At 46.5% G+C, this 25,082-nt stretch overlaps 1 protein-coding gene across 3 annotated transcripts in view; it reads left to right on the forward strand.

The window, feature by feature from the left end:
- Nucleotides 1-25,082, forward strand: part of STK16 (serine/threonine kinase 16) — a 291,111-nt gene that overhangs the window by 171,219 nt on the left and 94,810 nt on the right. The gene's annotated exons all lie outside the window — the stretch shown is intronic.

Here is a 25,082-nt window from a genome sequence, read left to right on the forward strand (position 1 = left end):
GGGCAGACGAGAGCTGAGGGGCATCATGGAGTGGCTGGAGGCGAGTGAGAAGGTGCAGACGAGAGCTGAGGGGCAGCATGTAGTGGCTGGAGGCGAGTGAGAAGGGTCAGAAGAGAGCCGAGGGGCGTCATGGAGTGGCTGCAGGCGAGTGAGAAGGGGCAGAAGCAAGCCGAGGGGCAGCATGGAGTGGCTGGAGGCGAGTGAGAAGGGGCAGACTAGAGCTGAGGGGCAGCATGTAGTGGCTAGAGGCGAGTGAGAAGGGTCAGAAGAGAGCCGAGGGGCGTCATGGAGTGGCTGGAGGCGATTGAGAAGGGGCAGAAGAGAGCCGAGGGGCAGCATGGAGTGGCTGGAGGCGAGTGAGAAGGGGCAGAAGAGAGCCAAGGGGCAGCATGTAGCGGCTGGAGGCGAGTGAGAAGGGGCAGAAGAGAGCCGAGGGGCGTCATGGAGTGGCTGGAGGCGAGTGAGAAGGGGTAGAAGAGAGCCGAGGGGGCAGCATGGAGTGGCTGAAGGCGAGTGAGAAGGGGCAGATGAGAGCTGAGGGGCATTATGGAGTGGCTGGAGGCGAGTGAGAAGGGGCAGAAGAGAGCTGAGGGGCAGCATGTAGTGGCTGGAGGCGCGTGAGAAGGGGCAGAAGAGAGCTGAGGGGCAGCATGTAGTAGCTGGCGGCGAGTGAGAAGGGATAGAAGAGAGCCGAGGGGCGGCATCGAGTGGCTGGGGGCGAGTGAGAAGGGGCAGACGCGAGCTGCGGGGCAGGATGGAGTGGCTGGAGGCGAGGGAGAAGGAGAAGAGAGCCCAGGGGCAGCATCGAGTGGCTGGAGGCGAGTGAGAAGGGGCTGACGAGAGCTGAGGGGCAGCATGGAGTGGCTGGAGGCGAGTGAGAAGGGGCCGACGAGAGCTGAGGGGCAGCATGTAGTGGCTGGAGGCGAGTTAGAAGGAGCAGAAGAGAGCCGAGGGGCATCATGGAGTGGCTGGAGGCGAGTGAGAAGGAGTAGAAGAGAGCCGAGGGGCGTCATGGAGTGGCTGGAGGAGAGTGAGAAGGGGCAGACGAGAGCTGAGGGGCAGCATGGAGTGGCTGAAGGCGAGTGAGAAGGGGCAGAAGAGAGCCCAGGGGCAGCATCGAGTGGCTGGGGGCGAGTGAGAAAGGGCAGACGAGAGCTGAGGGGCAGCATGGAGTGGCTGGAGGCGAGTGAGAAGGGGCAGAAGAGAGCTGAGGGGCATCATGGAGTGGCTGGAGGCGAGTGAGAAGGGGCAGAAGAGAGCTGAGGGGCAGCACGAAGTGGCTGGGGGCGAGTGAGAAGGGGCAGACGAGAGCTGAGGGGCAGCACGAAGTGGCTGGGGGCGAGTGAGAAGGAGTAGAAGAGAGCCGAGGGGCGTCATGGAGTGGCTGGAGGAGAGTGAGAAGGGGCAGACGAGAGTGGCTGGAGGCGAGTGAGAAGGGGCAGAAGAGAGCCCAGGGGCAGCATGGAGTGGCTGGGGGCGAGTGGAAAGGGGCAGACGAGAGCTGAGGGGCAGCATGGAGTGGCTGGAGGCGAGCGAGAAGGGGCACAAGAGAGCCCAGGGGCAGCATGGAGTGGCTGGGGGCGAGTGAGAAGGGGCAGAAGAGAGCAGAGGGGCATCATGGAGTGTCTGGGGGCGAGTGAGAAGGGGCAGAAGAGAGCAGAGGGGCATCATGGAGTGTCTGGGGGCGAGTGAGAAGGGGCTGAGGGGCAGCATGGAGTGGCTGGAGGCGAGTGAGAAGGGGCAGAAGAGAGCCCACGGGCAGCATGGAGTGGCTGGGGGCGAGTGAGAAGGGGCAGACGAGAGCTGAGGAGCAGCATGGAGTGGCTGGAGGCGAGTGAGAAGGGGCAGACGAGAGTTGAGGGGCTGCATGTAGTGGCTGGAGGCGAGTTAGAAGGAGCAGAAGAGAGCTGAGGGGCGTCATGGAGTGGCTGGAGGCGAGTGAGAAGGGGCAGACGAGAGCTGAGGGGCAGCATGGAGTGGCTGGAGGCGAGTGAGAAGGGGCAGACGAGAGTTGAGGGGCAGCATGTAGTGGCTGGAGGCGAGTGAGAAGAGGCAGAAGAGAGCCGAGGGGCAGCATCGAGTGGCTTGGGGCGAGTGAGAAGGGGCAGACGAGAGCTGAGGGGCAGCATGGAGTGGCTGGAGGCGAGTGAGAAGGGGCAGAAGAGAGCTGAGGGGCATCATGGAGTGGCTAGAGGCGAGTGAGAAGGGGCAGACGAGAGCTGAGGGGCATCATGGAGTGGCTGGGGGCGAGTGAAAAGGGGCAGAAGAGAGCCCACGGGCAGCATGGAGTGGCTGGAGGCGAGTGAGAAGGGGCAGACGAGAGCTGAGGGGCAGCATGGAGCGGCTGGAGGCGAGTGAGAAGGGGCAGAAGAGAGCCCACGGGCAGCATGGAGTGGCTGGGGGCGAGTGAGAAGGGGCAGACGAGAGCTGAGGGGCAGGATGGAGTGGCTGGAGGCGAGTGAGAAGGGGCAGACGAGAGCTGAGGGGCAGCATGGAGTGGCTGGAGGCGAGTGAGAAGGGGCAGACGAGAGTTGAGGGGCAGCATGGAGTGGCTGGAGGCGAGTGAGAAGGGGCAGACGAGAGCTGAGGGGCAGCATGGAGCGGCTGGAGGCGAGTGAGAAGGGGCAGAAGAGAGCCCACGGGCAGCATGGAGTGGCTGGGGGCGAGTGAGAAGGGGCAGACGAGAGCTGAGGGGCAGCATGGAGTGGCTGGGGGCGAGTGAGAAGGGGCAGAAGAGAGCCCACGGGCAGCATGGAGTGGCTGGGGGCGAGTGAGAAGGGGCAGACGATAGCTGAGGGGCAGCATGGAGTGGCTGGGGGCGAGTGAGAAGGGGCAGACGAGAGCTGAGGGGCAGGATGGAGTGGCTGGAGGCGAGTGAGAAGGGGCAGACGAGAGCTGAGGGGCAGCATGGAGTGGCTGGAGGCGAGTGAGAAGGGGCAGACGAGAGTTGAGGGGCAGTATGTAGTGGCTGGAGGCGAGTGAGAAGGGGCAGACGAGAGCTGAGGGGCAGCATCGAGTGGCTGGGGGCGAGTGAGAAGTGGCAGACGAGAGCTGAGGGGCAGCATCGAGTGGCTGGGGGCGAGTGAGAAGGGGCAGACGAGAGCTGAGGGGCAGTAGAGATGAGGCTGAAACTGTAGGAGCAGAATAGGGTTCCTGGCCCAGCAAGGCTCAGCTGTGGAGGAGCAGTGTTGGGCAGTTGGGACAGAGATTGAAGAGGGCTCCAACAGAGATCGCTGGGAACCAATGGCTACAGAGGAAAGTCTAACGCCTGTGAAGAGATGCAGCGGTGTGGGTGGAGAGCTGTACAGTTTACAGTATACACGGGTAGGGTGTCCTGGGACTCAAGAGGCACATAATCGCGTTTATGAAGGGCTGTTGAGGTGGATACAGGGTTCAGGATGTCAAAGGTCAGACCACGGGCTGAGGTTAAGAGCTGAAGAATAGATTGTCTCAAGACTGGTGGAAGGATAAGGCTAGCACTGGTCGTCAGTGACCAGGGGTGGGTTGGGCAGCGGATGTTAAAGGTAAATAAATGCTGATATTACTGCTCTTCTACAAGATGTAATGTGGGGACATTAAACTGGAAAAAATGCAAGTTAAGATTTCTACCAAAATTGATAAATGAGAAGATGTAAAATGTTGACCCCAAGCTGGAAAAGGCGAACTTGCACGCTATGTGAGTACTGTATATTGGCATTACTGTACTGTGCATTGGCATTACTGTACTGTGCATTGGCATTACTGTACTGTGCATTGGCATTACTGTGCTGTATATTGGCATTACTGTACTGTGCATTGGCATTACTGTGCTGTATATTGGCATTACTGTACTGTGCATTGGCATTACTGTGCTGTATATTGGCATTACTGTACTGTGCATTGGCATTACTGTACTGTCCATTGGCATTACTGTACTGTGCATTGGCATTACTGTGCTGTATATTGGCATTACTGTGCTGTACATTGGCATTACTGTACTGTACATTGGCATTACTGTGCTGTACATTGGCATTACTGTGCTGTATATTGGCATTACTGTACTGTGCATTGGCATTACTGTACTGTGCATTGGCATTACTGTGCTGTATATTGGCATTACTGTGCTGTACATTGGCATTACTGTGCTGTCCATTGGCATTACTGTGCTGTATATTGGCATTACTGTACTGTGCATTGGCATTACTGTACTGTGCATTTGCATTACTGTGCTGTATATTGGCATTACTGTACTGTGCATTGGCATTACTGTACTGTGCATTGCCATTACTGTGCTGTATATTGGCATTACTGTGCTGTACATTGGCATTACTGTACTGTACATTGGCATTACCGTGCTGTACATTGGCATTACTGTGCTGTATATTGGCATTACTGTACTGTGCATTGGCATTACTGTGCTGTATATTGGCATTACTGTACTGTGCATTGGCATTACTGTACTGTGCATTGGCATTACTGTACTGTCCATTGGCATTACTGTGCTGTATATTGGCATTACTGTACTGTGCATTGGCATTACTGTACTGTGCATTGGCATTACTGTACTGTCCATTGGCATTACTGTACTGTGCATTGGCATTACTGTACTGTCCATTGGCGTTACTGTACTGTGCATTGGCATTACTGTGCTGTCCATTGGCATTACTGTACTGTACATTGGCATTACTGTACTGTCCATTGGCATTACTGTACTGTGCATTGGCATTACTGTACTGTGCATTGGCATTACTGTACTGTCCTTTGGCATTACTGTACTGTGCATTGGCATTGCTGTGCTGTCCATTGGCATTACTGTGCTGTCCATTGGCATTACTGCACTGTGCATTGGCATTACTGTACTGTGCATTGGCATTAGTGTACTGTGCATTGGCATTACTGTGCATTGGCATTACTGTACTGTGCATTGGCATTACTGTGCATTGGCATTACTGTACTGTGCATTGGCATTACTGTACTGTCCATTGGCATTACTGTGCATTGGCATTACTGTGCTGTGCATTGGCATTACTGTGCTGTACATTGGCATTACTGTACTGTACATTGGCATTACTGTACTGTGCATTGGCATTACTGTGCTGTACATTGGCATTACTGTGCTGTACATTGGCATTACTGTGCTGTCCATTGGCATTACTGTACTGTCCATTGGCATTACTGTGCTGTCCATTGACATTACTGTGCTGTCCACTGGCATTACTGTGCTGTACATTGGCATTACTGTGCTGTCCATTGGCATTACTGTGCTGTACATTGGCATTACTGTGCTGTACATTGGCATTACTGTACTGTGCATTGGCATTACTGTGCTGTACATTGGCATTACTGTGCTGTACATTGGCATTACTGTACTGTCCATTGGCATTACTGTGCTGTCCATTGGCATTACTGTGCTGTCCACTGGCATTACTGTACTGTACATTGGCATTACTGTGCTGTCCATTGGCATTACTGTACTGTCCATTGGCATTACTGTGCTGTCCATTGGCATTACTGTGCTGTACAATGGCATTACTGTACTGTCCATTGGCATTACTGTGCTGTCCATTGGCATTACTGTGCTGTCCATTGGCATTACTGTACTGTCCATTGGCATTACTGTACTGTCCATTGGCATTACTGTACTGTCCATTGGCATTACTGTACTGTGCATTGGCATTGCTGTGCTGTCCATTGGCATTGCTGTACTGTGCATTGGCATTAGTGTACTGTGCATTGGCATTAGTGTACTGTGCATTGGCATTAGTGTACTGTGCATTGGCATTACTGTGCATTGGCATTACTGTACTGTGCATTGGCATTACTGTGCATTGGCATTACTGTACTGTGCATTGGCCTTAGTGTACTGTCCATTGTACTGTGCATTGGCATTACTGTACTATACATTGGCATTACTGTACTGTGCATTGGCAAACTGTACTGTGCATTGGCATTACTGTACTGTCCATTGGCCTTACTGTACTGCACATTGGCATTACTGTACTGTCCATTGGCATTACTGTGCATTGGCATTACTGTGCTGTCCATTGGCATTACTGTGCTGTCCATTGGCTTTACTGTACTGTCCATTGGCTTTACTGTGCTGTCCATTGGCATTACTGTGCTGTCCATTGGCATTACTGTACCGTGCATTGGCATTACTGTGCTGTCCATTGGCATTACTGTACCGTGCATTGGCATTACTGTGCTGTGCATTGGCATTACTGTACTGTGCATTGGCATTACTGTACTGTACATTGGCATTACTGTACTGTGCATTGGCAAACTGTACTGTGCATTGGCATTAGTGTACTGTCCATTGTACTGTGCATTGGCATTACTGTACTATACATTGGCATTACTGTACTGTGCATTGGCATTACTGTACTGTCCATTGGCATTACTGTACTGCACATTGGCATTACTGTACTGTCCATTGGCATTACTGTGCATTGGCATTACTGTACTGTGCATTAGCATTACTGTACTGTCCATTGGCATTACTGTACTGTGCATTGGCATTACGGTACTGTCCATTGGCATTACTGTCCATTGGCATTACTGTACTGTGCATTGGCATTACTGTACTGTGCATTGGCATTACTGTGCTGTCCATTGGCATTACTGTACTGTGCATTGGCATTACTGTACATTGGCATTACTGTGCTGTCCATTGGCATTACTGTACTGTGCATTGGCATTACTGTACATTGGCATTACTGTGCTGTCCATTGGCATTACTGTACATTGGCATTACTGTGCTGTCCATTGGCATTACTGTACTGTGCATTGGCATTACTGTACATTGGCATTACTGTGCTGTCCATTGGCATTACTGTCCATTGGCATTACTGTGCTGTGCATTGGCATTACTGTGCTGTCCATTGGCATTACTGTGCTGTCCATTGGCATTACTGTGCTGTCCATTGGCATTACTGTGCTGTGCATTGGCATTACTGTGCTGTGCATTGGCATTACTGTGCTGTCAATTGGCATTACTGTGCTGTGCATTGGCATTACTGTACTGTCCATTGGCATTACTGTACATTGGCATTACTGTGCTGTGCATTGGCATTACTGTACACTGGCATTACTGTGCTGTCCATTGGCATTACTGTACTGTGCATTGGCATTACTGTACATTGGCATTACTGTGCTGTCCATTGGCATTACTGTACTGTGCATTGGCATTACTGTACATTGGCATTACTGTGCTGTCCATTGGCATTACTGTACTGTGCATTGGCATTACTGTACATTGGCATTACTGTACTGTACATTGGCATTACTGTGCTGTCCATTGGCATTACTGTACATTGGCATTACTGTGCTGTCCATTGGCATTACTGTACTGTGCATTGGCATTACTGTACATTGGCATTACTGTGCTGTCCATTGGCATTACTGTACTGTGCATTGGCATTACTGTACATTGGCATTACTGTGCTGTCCATTGGCATTACTGTCCATTGGCATTACTGTGCTGTCCATTGGCATTACTGTGCTGTGCATTGGCATTACTGTCCATTGGCATTACTGTACATTGGCATTACTGTGCTGTCCATTGGCATTACTGTGCTGTCCATTGGCATTACTGTCCATTGGCATTACTGTACATTGGCATTACTGTGCTGTCCATTGGCATTACTGTGCTGTCCATTGGCATTACTGTACATTGGCATTACTGTGCTGTCCATTGGCATTACTGTACTGTGCATTGGCATTACTGTGCTGTGCATTGGCATTACTGTACATTGGCATTACTGTGCTGTCCATTGGCATTACTGTGCTGTCCATTGGCATTACTGTACATTGGCATTACTGTGCTGTCCATTGGCATTACTGTACTGTGCATTGGCATTACTGTGCATTGGCATTACTGTGCTGTGCATTGGCATTACTGTACTGTGCATTGGCATTACTGTACATTGGCATTACTGTGCTGTCCATTGGCATTACTGTACTGTGCATTGGCATTACTGTACATTGGCATTACTGTGCTGTCCATTGGCATTACTGTGCTGTCCATTGGCATTACTGTACTGTGCATTGGCATTACGGTACTGTCCATTGGCATTACTGTCCATTGGCATTACTGTACTGTGCATTGGCATTACTGTACTGTGCATTGGCATTACTGTGCTGTCCATTGGCATTTCTGTACTGTGCATTGGCATTACTGTACATTGGCATTACTGTGCTGTCCATTGGCATTACTGTACATTGGCATTACTGTGCTGTCCATTGGCATTACTGTACTGTGCATTGGCATTACTGTACATTGGCATTACTGTGCTGTCCATTGGCATTACTGTCCATTGGCATTACTGTGCTGTCCATTGGCATTACTGTGCTGTGCATTGGCATTACTGTGCTGTCCATTGGCATTACTGTACTGTGCATTGGCATTACTGTGCTGTGCATTGGCATTACTGTGCTGTCAATTGGCATTACTGTGCATTGGCATTACTGTACTGTGCATTGGCATTACTGTACTGTCCATTGGCATTACTGTACTGTGCATTGGCATTACTGTGCTGTGCATTGGCATTACTGTGCTGTGCATTGGCATTACTGTGCTGTGCATTGGCATTACTGTGCATTGGCATTACTGTACTGTGCATTGGCATTACTGTGCTGTGCATTGGCATTACTGTGCTGTCAATTGGCATTACTGTCCATTGGCATTACTGTGCTGTGCATTGGCATTACTGTGCTGTCCATTGGCATTACTGTACTGTGCATTGGCATTACTGTGCTGTGCATTGGCATTACTGTGCTGTCCATTGGCATTACTGTCCATTGGCATTACTGTGCTGTACATTGGCATTACTGTGCTGTACATTGGCATTACTGTGCTGTACATTGGCATTACTGTACTGTGCATTGGCATTACTGTGCTGTACATTGGCATTACTGTGCTGTACATTGGCATTACTGTGCTGTCCATTGGCATTACTGTACTGTCCATTGGCATTACTGTGCTGTCCATTGGCATTACTGTGCTGTCCACTGGCATTACTGTACTGTACATTGGCATTACTGTGCTGTCCATTGGCATTACTGTACTGTCCATTGGCATTACTGTGCTGTCCATTGGCATTACTGTGCTGTACAATGGCATTACTGTACTGTCCATTGGCATTACTGTGCTGTCCATTGGCATTACTGTGCTGTCCATTGGCATTACTGTACTGTCCATTGGCATTACTGTACTGTCCATTGGCATTACTGTACTGTGCATTGGCATTGCTGTGCTGTCCATTGGCATTGCTGTACTGTGCATTGGCATTAGTGTACTGTGCATTGGCATTAGTGTACTGTGCATTGGCATTACTGTGCATTGGCATTACTGTACTGTGCATTGGCATTACTGTGCATTGGCATTACTGTACTGTGCATTGGCCTTAGTGTACTGTCCATTGTACTGTGCATTGGCATTACTGTACTATACATTGGCATTACTGTACTGTGCATTGGCAAACTGTACTGTGCATTGGCATTACTGTACTGTCCATTGGCCTTACTGTACTGCACATTGGCATTACTGTACTGTCCATTGGCATTACTGTGCATTGGCATTACTGTGCTGTCCATTGGCATTACTGTGCTGTCCATTGGCTTTACTGTACTGTCCATTGGCTTTACTGTGCTGTCCATTGGCATTACTGTGCTGTCCATTGGCATTACTGTACCGTGCATTGGCATTACTGTGCTGTCCATTGGCATTACTGTACCGTGCATTGGCATTACTGTGCTGTGCATTGGCATTACTGTACTGTGCATTGGCATTACTGTACTGTACATTGGCATTACTGTACTGTGCATTGGCAAACTGTACTGTGCATTGGCATTAGTGTACTGTCCATTGTACTGTGCATTGGCATTACTGTACTATACATTGGCATTACTGTACTGTGCATTGGCATTACTGTACTGTCCATTGGCATTACTGTACTGCACATTGGCATTACTGTACTGTCCATTGGCATTACTGTGCATTGGCATTACTGTACTGTGCATTAGCATTACTGTACTGTCCATTGGCATTACTGTACTGTGCATTGGCATTACGGTACTGTCCATTGGCATTACTGTCCATTGGCATTACTGTACTGTGCATTGGCATTACTGTACTGTGCATTGGCATTACTGTGCTGTCCATTGGCATTACTGTACTGTGCATTGGCATTACTGTACATTGGCATTACTGTGCTGTCCATTGGCATTACTGTACTGTGCATTGGCATTACTGTACATTGGCATTACTGTGCTGTCCATTGGCATTACTGTACATTGGCATTACTGTGCTGTCCATTGGCATTACTGTACTGTGCATTGGCATTACTGTACATTGGCATTACTGTGCTGTCCATTGGCATTACTGTCCATTGGCATTACTGTGCTGTCCATTGGCATTACTGTGCTGTGCATTGGCATTACTGTGCTGTCCATTGGCATTACTGTACATTGGCATTACTGTGCTGTCCATTGGCATTACTGTGCTGTGCATTGGCATTACTGTGCTGTGCATTGGCATTACTGTGCTGTCAATTGGCATTACTGTGCTGTGCATTGGCATTACTGTACTGTCCATTGGCATTACTGTACATTGGCATTACTGTGCTGTGCATTGGCATTACTGTACACTGGCATTACTGTGCTGTCCATTGGCATTACTGTACTGTGCATTGGCATTACTGTACATTGGCATTACTGTGCTGTCCATTGGCATTACTGTACTGTGCATTGGCATTACTGTACATTGGCATTACTGTGCTGTCCATTGGCATTACTGTACTGTGCATTGGCATTACTGTACATTGGCATTACTGTACTGTACATTGGCATTACTGTGCTGTCCATTGGCATTACTGTACATTGGCATTACTGTGCTGTCCATTGGCATTACTGTACTGTGCATTGGCATTACTGTACATTGGCATTACTGTGCTGTCCATTGGCATTACTGTACTGTGCATTGGCATTACTGTACATTGGCATTACTGTGCTGTCCATTGGCATTACTGTCCATTGGCATTACTGTGCTGTCCATTGGCATTACTGTGCTGTGCATTGGCATTACTGTCCATTGGCATTACTGTACATTGGCATTACTGTGCTGTCCATTGGCATTACTGTGCTGTCCATTGGCATTACTGTCCATTGGCATTACTGTACATTGGCATTACTGTGCTGTCCATTGGCATTACTGTGCTGTCCATTGGCATTACTGTGCTGTCCATTGGCATTACTGTACATTGGCATTACTGTGCTGTCCATTGGCATTACTGTACTGTGCATTGGCATTACTGTGCTGTGCATTGGCATTACTGTACATTGGCATTACTGTGCTGTCCATTGGCATTACTGTGCTGTCCATTGGCATTACTGTACATTGGCATTACTGTGCTGTCCATTGGCATTACTGTACTGCGCATTGGCATTACTGTGCATTGGCATTACTGTGCTGTGCATTGGCATTACTGTACTGTGCATTGGCATTACTGTACATTGGCATTACTGTGCTGTCCATTGGCATTACTGTACTGTGCATTGGCATTACTGTACATTGGCATTACTGTGCTGTCCATTGGCATTACTGTACTGTGCATTGGCATTACGGTACTGTCCATTGGCATTACTGTCCATTGGCATTACTGTACTGTGCATTGGCATTACTGTACTGTGCATTGGCATTACTGTGCTGTCCATTGGCATTTCTGTACTGTGCATTGGCATTACTGTACATTGGCATTACTGTGCTGTCCATTGGCATTACTGTACATTGGCATTACTGTGCTGTCCATTGGCATTACTGTACTGTGCATTGGCATTACTGTACATTGGCATTACTGTGCTGTCCATTGGCATTACTGTCCATTGGCATTACTGTGCTGTCCATTGGCATTACTGTGCTGTGCATTGGCATTACTGTGCTGTCCATTGGCATTACTGTACTGTGCATTGGCATTACTGTGCTGTGCATTGGCATTACTGTGCTGTCAATTGGCATTACTGTGCATTGGCATTACTGTACTGTGCATTGGCATTACTGTACTGTCCATTGGCATTACTGTACTGTGCATTGGCATTACTGTGCTGTGCATTGGCATTACTGTGCTGTGCATTGGCATTACTGTGCTGTCAATTGGCATTACTGTGCATTGGCATTACTGTACTGTGCATTGGCATTACTGTGCTGTGCATTGGCATTACTGTGCTGCCAATTGGCATTACTGTCCATTGGCATTACTGTGCTGTGCATTGGCATTACTGTGCTGTCCATTGGCATTACTGTACTGTGCATTGGCATTACTGTGCTGTGCATTGGCATTACTGTGCTGTGCATTGGCATTACTGTGCTGTGCATTGGCATGACTGTGCTGTCAATTGGCATTACTGTGCATTGGCATTACTGTGCTGTGCATTGGCATTACTGTGCTGTCAATTGGCATTACTGTGCATTGGGATTACTGTGCTGTGCATTGGCATTACTGTACTGTCCATTGGCATTACTGTACATTGGCATTACTGTGCTGTCCATTGGCATTACTGTACTGTGCATTGGCATTACTGTACATTGGCATTACTGTGCTGTCCATTGGCATTACTGTACTGTCCATTGGCATTACTGTACATTGGCATTACTGTGCTGTCCATTGGCATTACTGTACTGTGCATTGGCATTACTGTGCATTGGCATTACTGTGCTGTGCATTGGCATTACTGTACTGTGCATTGGCATTACTGTACATTGGCATTACTGTGCTGTCCATTGGCATTACTGTACTGTGCATTGGCATTACTGTACATTGGCATTACTGTGCTGTCCATTGGCATTACTGTACATTGGCATTACTGTGCTGTCCATTGGCATTACTGTACTGTGCATTGGCATTACTGTACATTGGCATTACTGTGCTGTCCATTGGCATTACTGTACTGTGCATTGGCATTACTGTACATTGGCATTACTGTGCTGTCCATTGGCATTACTGTGCTGTCCATTGGCATTACTGTACTGTGCATTGGCATTACGGTACTGTCCATTGGCATTACTGTCCATTGGCATTACTGTACTGTGCATTGGCATTACCGTGCTGTACATTGGCATTACTGTGCTGTATATTGGCATTACTGTACTGTGCATTGGCATTACTGTGCTGTATATTGGCATTACTGTACTGTGCATTGGCATTACTGTACTGTGCATTGGCATTACTGTACTGTCCATTGGCATTACTGTGCTGTATATTGGCATTACTGTACTGTGCATTGGCATTACTGTACTGTCCATTGGCATTACTGTACTGTGCATTGGCATTACTGTACTGTCCATTGGCATTACTGTACTGTGCATTGGCATTACTGTACTGTCCATTGGCGTTACTGTACTGTGCATTGGCATTACTGTGCTGTCCATTGGCATTACTGTACTGTACATTGGCATTACTGTACTGTCCATTGGCATTACTGTACTGTGCATTGGCATTACTGTACTGTGCATTGGCATTACTGTACTGTCCTTTGGCATTACTGTACTGTGCATTGGCATTGCTGTGCTGTCCATTGGCATTACTGTGCTGTCCATTGGCATTACTGCACTGTGCATTGGCATTACTGTACTGTGCATTGGCATTAGTGTACTGTGCATTGGCATTACTGTGCATTGGCATTACTGTACTGTGCATTGGCATTACTGTGCATTGGCATTACTGTACTGTGCATTGGCATTACTGTACTGTCCATTGGCATTACTGTGCATTGGCATTACTGTGCTGTGCATTGGCATTACTGTGCTGTACATTGGCATTACTGTACTGTACATTGGCATTACTGTACTGTGCATTGGCATTACTGTGCTGTACATTGGCATTACTGTGCTGTACATTGGCATTACTGTGCTGTCCATTGGCATTACTGTACTGTCCATTGGCATTACTGTGCTGTCCATTGACATTACTGTGCTGTCCACTGGCATTACTGTACTGTACATTGGCATTACTGTGCTGTCCATTGGCATTACTGTGCTGTACATTGGCATTACTGTGCTGTACATTGGCATTACTGTACTGTACATTGGCATTACTGTACTGTGCATTGGCATTACTGTGCTGTACATTGGCATTACTGTGCTGTCCATTGGCATTACTGTACTGTCCATTGGCATTACTGTGCTGTCCATTGGCATTACTGTGCTGTCCACTGGCATTACTGTACTGTACCTTGGCATTACTGTGCTGTCCATTGGCATTACTGTGCTGTCCATTGGCATTACTGTGCTGTCCATTGGCATTACTGTACTGTCCATTGGCATTACTGTGCTGTCCATTGGCATTACTGTGCTGTACAATGGCATTACTGTACTGTCCATTGGCATTACTGTGCTGTCCATTGGCATTACTGTGCTGTCCATTGGCATTACTGTACTGTCCATTGGCATTACTGTACTGTCCATTGGCATTACTGTACTGTGCATTGGCATTGCTGTACTGTGCATTGGCATTAGTGTACTGTGCATTGGCATTAGTGTACTGTGCATTGGCATTAGTGTACTGTGCATTGGCATTACTGTGCATTGGCATTACTGTACTGTGCATTGGCATTACTGTGCATTGGCATTACTGTACTGTGCATTGGCCTTAGTGTACTGTCCATTGTACTGTGCATTGGCATTACTGTACTATACATTGGCATTACTGTACTGTGCATTGGCAAACTGTACTGTGCATTGGCATTACTGTACTGTCCATTGGCCTTACTGTACTGCACATTGGCATTACTGTACTGTCCATTGGCATTACTGTGCATTGGCATTACTGTGCTGTCCATTGGCATTACTGTGCTGTCCATTGGCTTTACTGTACTGTCCATTGGCTTTACTGTGCTGTCCATTGGCATTACTGTGCTGTCCATTGGCATTACTGTACCGTGCATTGGCATTACTGTGCTGTCCATTGGCATTACTGTGCTGTCCATTGGCATTACTGTACCGTGCATTGGCATTACTGTGCTGTCCATTGGCATTACTGTACTGTGCATTGGCATTACTGTACTGTACATTGGCATTACTGTACTGTGCATTGGCAAACTGTACTGTGCATTGGCATTAGTGTACTGTCCATTGTACTGTGCATTGGCATTACTGTACTATACATTGGCATTACTGTACTGTGCATTGGCATTACTGTACTGTCCATTGGCATTACTGTACTGCACATTGGCATTACTGTACTGTCCATTGGCATTACTGTGCATTGGCATTACTGTACTGTGCATTAGCATTACTGTACTGTCCATTGGCATTACTGTACTGTGCATTGGCATTACGGTACTGTCCATTGGCATTACTGTCCATTGGCATTACTGTACTGTGCATTGGCATTACTGTACTGTGCATTGGCATTACTGTGCTGTCCATTGGCATTACTGTACTGTGCATTGGCATTACTGTACATTGGCATTACTGTGCTGTCCATTGGCATTACTGTACTGTGCATTGGCATTACTGTACATTGGCATTACTGTGCTGTCCATTGGCATTACTGTACATTGGCATTACTGTGCTGTCCATTGGCATTACTGAACTGTGCATTGGCATTACTGTACATTGGCATTACTGTGCTGTCCATTGGCATTACTGTCCATTGGCATTACTGTGCTGTCCATTGGCATTACTGTGCTGTGCATTGGCATTACTGTGCTGTCCATTGGCATTACTGTACATTGGCATTACTGTGCTGTCCATTGGCATTACTGTGCTGTGCATTGGCATTACTGTGCTGTGCATTGGCATTACTGTGCTGTCAATTGGCATTACTGTGCTGTGCATTGGCATTACTGTACTGTCCATTGGCATTACTGTACATTGGCATTACTGTGCTGTGCATTGGCATTACTGTACACTGGCATTACTGTGCTGTCCATTGGCATTACTGTACTGTGCATTGGCATTACTGTACATTGGCATTACTGTGCTGTCCATTGGCATTACTGTACTGTGCATTGGCATTACTGTACATTGGCATTACTGTGCTGTCCATTGGCATTACTGTACTGTGCATTGGCATTACTGTACATTGGCATTACTGTACATTGGCATTACTGTACTGTCCATTGGCATTACTGTACTGTGAATTGGCATTACTGTGCTGTCCATTGGCATTACTGTACTGTCCATTGGCATTACTGTACTGTGAATTGGCATTACTGTACTGTACATTGGCATTACTGTGCTGTCCATTGGCATTACTGTACTGTCCATTGGCATTACTGTACTGTGCATTGGCATTACTGTGCTGTACATTGGCATTACTGTGCATTGGCATTACTGTACATTGGCATTACTGTGCATTGGCATTATTGTACATTGGCATTACTGTACTGTACATTGGCATTACTGTACATTGGCATTACTGTACTGTCCATTGGCATTACTGTACTGTGCATTGGCATTACTGTACTGTCCATTGGCATTACTGTACTGTACATTGGCATTACTGTCCTTTGGCATTACTGTACTGTACATTGGCATTACTGTGCTGTCCATTGGCATTACTGTGCATTTGCATTACTGTACATTGGCATTACTGTACTGTGCATTGGCATTACTGTACATTGGCATTACTGTGCATTGGCATTACTGTACTGTACATTGGCATTACTGTACTGTACATTGGCATTACTGTACATTGGCATTACTGTACTGTACATTGGCATTACTGTACATTGGCATTACTGTGCTGTACATTGGCATTACTGTGCATTGGCATTACTGTACATTGGCATTACTGTGCATTGGCATTACTGTACTGTCCATTGGCATTACTGTACATTGGCATTACTGTGCTGTCCATTGGCATTGGCATTACTGTGCATTGGCATTACTGTGCATTGGCATTACTGTGCATTGGCATTACTGTACATTGGCATTACTGTACTGTGCATTGGCATTACTGTACATTGGCATTACTGTACATTGGCATTACTGTACTGTCCATTGGCATTACTGTACATTGGCATTACTGTGCTGTCCATTGGCATTACTGTACTGTGCATTGGCATTACTGTACATTGGCATTACTGTACATTGGCATTACTGTACTGTGCATTGGCATTACTGTACTGTACATTGGCATTACTGTACATTGGCATTACTGTGCTGTCCATTGGCATTACTGTGCATTGGCATTACTGAGCATTGGCATTACTGTGCATTGGCATTACTGTACTGTCCATTGGCATTACTGTACTGTACATTGGCATTACTGTACATTGACATTACTGTGCTGTCCATTGGCATTACTGTACTGTCCATTGGCATTACTGTGCATTGGCATTACTGTACTGTACATTGGCATTACTGTACTGTACATTGGCATTACTGTACATTGGCATTACTGTACTGTACATTAGCATTACTGTACTGTCCATTGGCATTACTGTACTGTGAATTGGCATTACTGTACTGTACATTGGCATTACTGTGCTGTCCATTGGCATTACTGTACTGTCCATTGGCATTACTGTACTGTGCATTGGCATTACTGTGCTGTACATTGGCATTACTGTGCATTGGCATTACTGTGCATTGGCATTACTGTACATTGGCATTACTGTACTGTACATTGGCATTACTGTACATTGGCATTACTGTACTGTCCATTGGCATTACTGTACTGTGCATTGGCATTACTGTACTGTGCATTGGCATTACTGTACTGTACATTGGCATTACTGTGCTGTCCATTGGCATTACTGTACTGTCCATTGGCATTACTGTGCATTGGCATTACTGTACTGTACATTGGCATTACTGTACTGTACATTGGCATTACTGTACATTGGCATTACTGTACTGTACATTGGCATTACTGTACTGTCCATTGGCATTACTGTACTGTGAATTGGCATTACTGTACTGTACATTGGCATTACTGTACTGTCCATTGGCATTACTGTACTGTGAATTGGCATTACTGTACTGTACATTGGCATTACTGTGCTGTCCATTGGCATTACTGTACTGTCCATTGGCATTACTGTACTGTCCATTGGCATTACTGTACTGTGCATTGGCATTACTGTGCTGTACATTGGCATTACTGTGCATTGGCATTACTGTGCATTGGCATTACTGTACTGTACATTGGCATTACTGTCCATTGGCATTACTGTACTGTGCATTGGCATTACTGTGCTGTACATTGGCATTACTGTACATTGGCATTACTGTACATTGGCATTACTGTACTGTACATTGGCATTACTGTACATTGGCATTACTGTACATTGGCATTACTGTGCTGTCCATTGGCATTACTGTACTGTCCATTGGCATTACTGTGCATTGGCATTACTGTACTGTACATTGGCATTACTGTACATTGGCATTACTGTACTGTACATTGGCATTACTGTACTGTCCATTGGCATTACTGTACTGTGAATTGGCATTACTGTACTGTACATTGGCATTACTGTGCTGTCCATTGGCATTACTGTACTGTCCATTGGCATTACTGTGCTGTACATTGGCATTACTGTGCATTGGCATTACTGTGGATTGGCATTACTGTACATTGGCATTACTGTGCTGTACATTGGCATTACTGTACATTGGCATTACTGTGCATTGGCATTACTGTACATTGGCATTACTGTACTGTCCATTGGCATTACTGTACATTGGCATTACTGTGCTGTCCATTGGCATTACTGTACTGTGCATTGGCATTACTGTACATTGGCATTACTGTGCTGTCCATTGGCATTACTGTACATTGGCATTACTGTGCATTGGCATTACTGTACATTGGCATTACTGTACTGTGCATTGGCATTACTGTGCATTGGCATTACTGTGCTGTCCATTGGCATTACTGTGCATTGGCATTACTGTACTGTACATTGGCATTACTGTACTGTCCATTGGCATTACTGTGCATTGGCATTACTGTACTGTACATTGGCATTACTGTACTGTACATTGGCATTACTGTACTGTCCATTGGCATTACTGTACTGTGAATTGGCATTACTGTACTGTGCATTGGCATTACTGTGCTGTACATTGGCATTACTGTACTGTACATTGGCATTACTGTGCATTGGCATTACTGTACTGTGAATTGGCATTACTGTGCTGTGCATTGGCATTACTGTACTGTCCATTGGCATTACTGTGCATTGGCATTGCTGTGCTGTCCATTGGCATTACTGTGCATTGGCATTACTGTGCATTGGCATTACTGTACTGTGAATTGGCATTACTGTGCTGTGCATTGGCATTACTGTACTGTCCATTGGCATTACTGTCCATTGGCATTACTGTGCTGTCCATTGGCATTACTGTACATTGGCATTACTGTGCTGTCCATTGGCATTACTGTACTGTCCTTTGGCATTACTGTACATTGGCATTACTGTGCTGTCCATTGGCATTACTGTACTGTGCATTGGCATTACTGTACATTGGCATTACTGTGCTGTCCATTGGCATTACTGTGCTGTCCATTGGCATTACTGTCCATTGGCATTACTGTGCATTGGCATTACTGTGCATTGGCATTACTGTGCTGTCCATTGGCATTACTGTACTGTCCATTGGCATTACTGTACTGTCCATTGGCATTACTGTACTATGCATTGGCATGTGTTCCAGGACCACCAATACTGCACTCCCATTTCTTAACCAAGGTGCACCCTTTAGGCGCGGGAGCAAATGTGGGCAGTCTGAGGCCTTAAGTAGGTGGTAAAGGTTAGAAATTCAACTACAGTAAAAAGGGAAACTATATACCATGCTATACGTTTAATTAATCCTCTAATGTCTGTTGAGGAAGGATATTGAAAAAATAGTCTCTCCACCTTTTTCCAACTATTTGTGGAGTTCCTTATAATCCATAATATATTTTAGCCACAGTTGTTAGCTTTCTGTCCGCCTGCCTCTCCTTAGAAGCTTTACCTTTCCACCTAGATCTGGGCTCCTGGCCTCCAGCTGCTGCTCTCCTCTTTACTCAAAGCCGAATCGAGAAATAACCGCTGCCCACTCACTCCTGCAGAACCCCCTCAGGCTAGATCTCCCTTCAACTCCGGCTTCATGAGTCCATTATCCTATGGAAGGCTCCTTCCATGTCCAGCGCCATCACCCCTCACACAGATCCTGCATGCCATGGGTACAGCCCTGATGGAATTCTGTTATTGGTCTGCAAACCCTGATTAGTTTACCTGTTCAACCAGAGAAAGGAATATTCTGGAGCATCTAGACTGGATGGTAGTTTGAAGGGCTAGATGGTACTCAAGACAAAATCTGCAGGTATTCCTCTTCTAACTCCAACCAACTACAGATTCCCTGATTTTAAAAAACAAAAGAGGGTCAGACTGGCACATCATGGACATCTCTCTGGAATGCTCTCCAGGACAACCCTTTGTTCTTTAAAAAAAATACTGTAGTCAACTTTTCCACAGAGCATCTCTCTAGCAATTGAGCATTCTCTCTTCCTGTTTTCTATTCTGCAGTCTGCCAGTCTCACTCCAGGTGTGGCTGCTATTATGCTAACTTTGGAACATGTAATGCAGTACATATTTTCTTGTGCATTCATACAAACACTTGGCCGGCAGTTTGTTCTTCTGTTTATTTTTTAAGGAACGTATACGGTGTATTTAATCTTTACTGAAGTGCCTCTTTTCTGTTTGGTAAGGTTTGTTGTGTATTAAAAGGTTTTGCTGAAAAAGTTACTGCACTTCAGTAACCATCTTTCAGGTGAATCCTCTCCCTGCAGATTCCTCACATTTTGAATATTCCAGGCGTCAGGCTGGATCTTGAAACTTTCCAGGAGTTCTCTGCATCAGTAGGTGGCCCTGGCTCTATCTCTGTGTCGGTAACTACACCAGTGTAATGTCACTGGAGCCTCAAAGCATCCCTACTGGGGTCCTGGCGCCAGTTTCTCATCAAACTTTTCTGCTTCTTTGAGGCAAACAGGATGAGATGGACATATCAGTAAGGTGCAGAGCAAAATCTAAACTTGGAACCTCATTCAGATCATTCTGTTAGGAAACCAGTCTTCAAGAAAGGTAGTGGGTGGGACCTTTAAGGAATCTGCAGTGAGATAGTGTATCCACCAGAAAGCCTGTTACCAAAGGCAGGTAACGTTTTCTTCTGATGGATACTTCTACCTGCAGAGTCCTGGCCTTTCTAATAGATTCCTGAAGCAATGTCCAACTGAGAGGTCAGGATTAGATGGCTGAACACACTGAGTGTCCTTTCCTCAGTACCTCTGAATCTAATCATTAATGTGCTGCAATGGTGTGAATAGAAGCTCAGTTGGCCACTTTGCAGATCGCTACCATGAGGACTCTCCTGACCAGAGCTGAGGTTGAAGCCCTCACCCTGGTGGAATGAGTTCTGATCCTCTGTGGAGGTTCTTTGCAGGTCGGGGCATACCACATCTTGATCAAGGCATAACACATCTTGATCTAGGCATAACACATCTTGATCAAGGCATACCACATCTTGATCAAGGCTTAACACATCTTGATCTAGGCATAACACATCTTGATATAGGCAAAACACATCTTGATCTAGGCATAACACATCTTGATCTAGGCATAACACATCTTGATCAAGGCATAACACATCTTGATCAAGGCATAACACATCTTGATCAAGGCATAACACATCTTGATCAAGGCATAACACATCTTGATCTAGGCATAACACATCTTGATCAAGGCTTAACACATCTTGATCAAGGCTTAACACATCTTGATCAAGGCTTAACACATCTTGATCAAGGCTTAACACATCTTGATATAGGCATAACACATCTTGATCAAGGCATAACACATCTTGATCAAGGCATAACACATCTTGATCAAGGCTTAACACATCTTGATATAGGCATAACACATCTTGATATAGGCAAAACACATCTTGATCAAGGCATAACATATCTACATCTAGGCATAACACATCTTTAAAGCAAGATGATCAATCTGGACAACATCCTCTTTTGTACAGCTTTTCCGTTTATCTTGCTTGTGTAGCAGATGAAAAGTAGGTCATCAAGCCGTAAGTCTTTGGTACACTCAATATAAAAACGGACTGCCTTGTCGGAGACCACTCTGTGGAGCCTCTCCTTCTCCCTCCAGGATATGGAGGTGGCCAGTTAAGGTGATGACTGGCCCTATTGGAACGGCAGTAAAGCAGCTCTTGTTCTAAGACCAGTCTGTTGGGAAATAAATACGTAGAGGGAAGCTTGATGCTCAACGCTTGGAACTCAATGACATGTCCAGCTGACATAATGGCAATCAGAAAAACAGTTTTTAAAAGTAAGCAACTGCAACTGACAGCTATGTAAGGATTTAAAGGGTGCACACACTTAAAATGTAAGTACCCTACTAAGATTCTATTAAGGCATAACAAATGATAAGGGGAAATATGTTAGTGAGACCCTTCAGAAATTTCAGAACTGTAGAAGAGTTGAGCAGGAAGGCTGGTCTGGCTGCCCTTCACTGCAACCACTGTACAACCCTCCAGAACCACTGAGAGGGTGAAATGTTTAAGATATCCGATAAGTGGACCTTGAGTGGGTCTATAGAATTGTCTGCGCACCAACTGACCATTCTACTCAATCTCCCAGAGTACACCATTTTGCTGGAATGTCTGCAGGCACTTGAAATAACACCCACCACTTTAGAAGGTAGATTAAAAGCATTGAGCCGTCCCCGCCCTGTCTACAGGCATGAAGGCAAATGGATGGCAAAAAGACCTTGAGCGCCAGCCAGATCGTCTGAAACTCCAGCAGACTAACATGTAACATATTCTTCTCCTCTGAAGACCAAAGGCCTCTGATTCTGATCTCCAGTTCTTCCAGATGTGCCTCCCACCCTAGTGTGGAAACATCGGTGACCGCAAAGGAAGCTGCTGATTGGTGCTGAAATGACATCTCTGGAACTAGGTTCTCCTTCACACCTGACCTCATCAAATCCGCTGCTGTGTCCCCTGAGATCACTATGGAGTGTCAGGGATATCCCCCATGTTGGAACCTCTGCCTGCAAAGGCAACACTGGAGAGCCACCATGTGCCAGCGTTCATGAGCGACCAGGAGAATGCAGGCCCAGCAGGCGTAAGGCGAAAAGCCCAAGTCTTAAAGTAGTGATGCTGTCGACTGCAGGTGGCGCAACACCATCGCCAGAGACTTGGCCTTGACGAACCAATCGTCCAAGTACAGAAACACTGCAATTCTTGATCTTGTGAGATGGGCGGCAACTACTGCCATCGCCTTTGTAAAGACTCTTAGAGCAGAAGATAAGCTGAAAGGGAGGACCGCAAACTGGTAATGCTTTTCCCACAGTAAAGCGTAGGTACTTCCTGTGTGCCTACAGAATCTGTGTGCGAAAGTACACATCCTTCAGATCATCAGGCGCCATCCAGTGTTCTGCTATCAACACTAGCATCACCTGAGCCAGGGGCAGCATCTTTAATTTTTTCTTTGCGCAGGAACCAGTTCAAGACTCTGCGGATTAGGATCAGACTAAGACCATTCTTCTTTTTCTGGAACATGAATTACTGAGAATAGCACACTTGACATTGTTCCGGCTCTGGCCCCAATTACACCGCCTTTTCGTGGAGTAAAATATTTATAGACTCTGCTGACGGATGCATATGTTGTCTGCAGAAGCGAGGGAAGACGAGGGGGAATGAGATGAGGGGCCTATAGGAAGGAGAGAGCATACCCCTGTTTTCATAACCTGGAAGACCCTATGTTTCGAACTTAAGGACTTCCATGCTTTTGGAAAAGAGGATACCTGTCCTCCAACAGGCGCTTTGTGCTCTGTCAAGAGGAACTGGCTCTACTAACCTGATGTGCCTGTAGGGGAGCAGCAGGAGGAGGGGGAAGAGAAAGAGAAGGAGGAGGAAGAGGAAGGCAGAGAGGTAAGGATCAGCCTCTGCCCATGCTATGACCCCAGCACTGCTTAAAGAAGAGTTTCTGTTGCTGCTGCTGCTGTGCTTTGCTGTCTGCAATGAAAGGAGAAACCTTGATAAACCTTGAACATTATGAAATTGTTTAGTCTGACTGCTGGGTGTGAAGCTCTATAGATATAGTAGCTGCTGGGTGTGAAGCTCTATAGATCTAGGAGCTGCTGGGTGTGAATCTCTATAGATCTAGTAGCTGCTGGGTGTGAAGCTCTATAGATCTAGTAGCTGCTAGGTGTGAAGCTCTATAGATCTAGTAGCTGCTAGGTGTGAAGCTCTATAGATCTAGTAGCTGCTGGGTGTGAAGCTCTATAGATCTAGCAGCTGCTGGGTGTGAAGCTCTATAGATCTAGTAGCTGCTGGGTGTGAAGTTCTATAGATCTAGTAGCTGCTGGGTGTGAAGCTCTATAGATATAGTAGCTGCTGGGTGTGAATCTCTATAGATCTTGTAGCTGCTGGGTGTGAATCTCTATAGATCTAGTAGCTGCTGGGTGTGAAGCTCTATAGATCTAGTAGCTGCTAGGTGTGAAGCTCTATAGATCTAGTAGCTGCTGGGTGTGAAGCTCTATAGATCTAGCAGCTGCTGGGTGTGAAGCTCTATAGATATAGTAGCTGCTGGGTGTGAAGCCTTATAGATCTAGTAGCTGCTGGGTGTGAAGCTCTATAGATCTAGCAGCTGCTAGGTGTGAAGCTCTATAGATCTAGTAGCTGCTGGGTGTGAAGCTCTATAGATCTAGCAGCTGCTGGGTGTGAAGCTCTATAGATATAGTAGCTGCTGGGTGTGAAGCCTTATAGATCTAGTAGCTGCTGGGTGTGAAGCTCTATAGATCTAGCAGCTGCTAGGTGTGAAGCTCTATAGATCTAGTAGCTGCTGGGTGTGAAGCTCTATAGATCTAGTAGCTGCTGGGTGTGAAGCTCTATAGATCTAGCAGCTGCTAGGTGTGAAGCTCTATAGATCTAGTAGCTGCTGGGTGTGAAGTTCTATAGATCTTGTAGCTGCTGGGTGTGAAGCTCTATAGATCTAGCAGCTGCTGGGTGTGAAGCTCTATAGATCTAGTAGCTGCTGGGTGTGAAGTTCTATAGATCTAGTAGCTGCTGGGTGTGAAGCTCTATAGATCTAGCAGCT

This window comes from Lissotriton vulgaris, chromosome 2_1 (genome assembly GCF_964263255.1).
Source record: "Lissotriton vulgaris chromosome 2_1, aLisVul1.2, whole genome shotgun sequence".
Taxonomy (NCBI): Eukaryota; Metazoa; Chordata; class Amphibia; order Caudata; family Salamandridae; genus Lissotriton; species Lissotriton vulgaris.